This window comes from Chrysochloris asiatica, unplaced genomic scaffold (assembly GCF_000296735.1).
Source record: "Chrysochloris asiatica unplaced genomic scaffold, ChrAsi1.0 scaffold00110, whole genome shotgun sequence".
Lineage (NCBI taxonomy): Eukaryota > Metazoa > Chordata > Mammalia > Afrosoricida > Chrysochloridae > Chrysochloris > Chrysochloris asiatica.
In genome coordinates, this window is record NW_006408628.1 from 6157126 (window position 1) to 6159742 (window position 2617).

The following is a 2617-nucleotide window of genomic DNA, read 5'->3' on the forward strand; positions in this document are numbered from 1 at the left end:
AGGCCCTCTGGATCTAGGTTCCCTCTTGAAAGCTTGTAAGCCAGTTACTTCTTGCCTTTGTAGCCTGCCCCCCTCCCATTTTGGGCAGCCAGTGTCCAAGCTCTGCACTATTTTTTGCTTTGTAGTTAATGTCTTTACAAATAGATATCTCTGGTTCTGTATATTTGGTCTACAGGTTTGTTTTAAATACTTTTATCTCTGGATTGAATTCTGAATGGTGCTGTCATGTATGGTAATCTCTGGTCTGCTGTAGTTGGTCCTCAGTCCAAAGGATATCCTTTAGTATTTTTTGTAAAGCTGGCATGATTTTTACAAATTCCTTTACTTTCTGTTTATCTGGAACTGTCCTAACTATACTATTATATTTGATGGACAGTTTTGCTGGGTATATGATTCTTGGTTGGTATTTTTTTCTTTCAGAGTTTTGTACATGCCATTTCATTGTCTTCTTTCCTGCATGGTTTCCGCTGAGAAATCAGAGCTTAGTCTTATTGGTTCTCCTTTGCAGGTAATTTTTTGTTTTTCCTGAGCTGCTCTTGAGATTCTTTTGTTGTCTTTGATTTTGAAAAGTTTGATTATGGTGTGTCTTGGTGATTTTCTTTGGGAACCTACCCTGTCTATGGTTTGTTCAATTTCATGTATGCTTATCGTCTTGTCTTTCATGATGTTAGGGAAATTTTCTTCCAACAACTCTAGGACAATTTTCTCTGTGCTTTTTACTACCTCTTTCTGTTCTGGATTTTCAAACACCTGAAAGTTATTCCTCTTCATGGTGTCTCACATGACTCTTAGGCTTTCCTCAGATTGTTTCCATTCCTTTTACTGATTGTTCTTCTAGAATACTAGTATTTAGAGATTTGTCTTAAAGTTCATGAATTCAGGCTCCCATTGCTTCAAATCAGCTCTTTTGCCCTTTCAATGTATTGTCTAGTTCTGAAACATTAGTATTTCTCTTCTAGATTTGTAATTTCAAGTTTTGTATAGTTTCAAATTTTTATTTGTTTGTTCTTAAAGTGTTTTTCTGATTTCTTTTTTTCTGTGTTCTCCTTGCTTTTTTCCATTTTTATGTCAATCATTTGTAGGCACCTAAATATCTTTTTTAAAAAATTCTTTTTCAGTTAATTACATTACCTTTACTTCCTTAGAAGTATTTTCTGGATCTGCATATTGATCATAGGTTTGTGACATTTTCTTTTGTTTCTTTGTGTGAGCTAAAATTGTCTGTTTTCTCTGGGTCATTGTTGTGCTTTAATATTTGTATTTTACTGATGATTGTATGCTGATGTGTTCTTAGGCTTTCGCCATTTCCTGTGGGTGTAGTTAGAGAATGGGGTTGTGTGCACTGTTCATTATTCCTGCACCTTAGTTTAGGATGGGTTTGGCTGGTGTTGACTTGCTTCTATTGCTGATCAGGTGGTATATGACCTGGTATTAGCTTTTCCCCAGTAAGTGGAACTGCATTACAACTGGTTTACTTGGTCTCTTGTAACTTTGTTGTAGAGGGTATGTGTAGTGTGTCTGCCTAGTTCTCCATCTTACCAGAAGTCCTCAATGAATTGTTTTTATAATAATGTAAATAAATGAATTATTTTTTGCAATTCATGGTGAATGAGACCACCACTCATCTGTTAGTTTGTCGTACTGCAGTGGCTTGCTTGTTGCTGTAAGGAAGATTACTTCTGAACTTTTAGTCACTAGAAACATTTTAAGATATAATACTGGAGAATAAGCCCATAAGGTTGAAAGACACTCAAAATATGACAAGAGAAAAGCTGCTTTTTCAAAGTAGAGTTGATTTTCAATGAAATGAATGGAGCTAAGCTTTTGTGACCTTAATTTATTAATGGGGCACAACTCGAAATGAGGAGAAACAGCTGCACATATGTATTAATAATCAGAACATGGAATGTATGAAGTATGAATCTAGGAGAATTGGAAGTTGTAACAAATGAAATAGAACACATAAAGATCACTATGCTAGGCATTAGTGAGCTGAAATGGACTGGTATTGGCTATTTTGAATTGAGCAGTCATTTGGTTTGCTATGCTGAGAATGTCAATTTGAAGAGGAATGGCATAGCATTCATTGTCCAAAAGTACATTTCAAGATCTATTTTTACATACAATGCTGTCTGTGATAGTATAACATCCATATGCCTAACACAGAAGACTTGATAATATCACTATTATTCAAATTAATGTACCAACCATTAAAGTCAGTGATGATGAAATTGAAGAATTCTACCTATTTCTTTAGGAGCTCTGGTAGCGTAGTGGTTACGAGTCAGGCTGCTACCTTCAAAGTCAGCAGTTCAAAACTACTAGCTGTTCCTTGGGAGAAAGATGAGGCTTACTGCTCCTGTAAAGATTTATAGCCTCAAAAACCCTATGCAGAGTCAGGACGGAGCCCCTGGCATACCACTACCACCATCAACTTCTTTAGTCTGAAACTGATCAACCATGCAATTAAGTTGCATTTATCATTACTGGTGATTGGAATGCAAATGTTGGAAACAAAGGAAGGATCAGTAGTTGAAAAATATGGACTTAGTGATAGAAATGATGCTGGAGGTTGCATGATAGGATTTTTCTAGATGAATGACTTATACATGGCAAA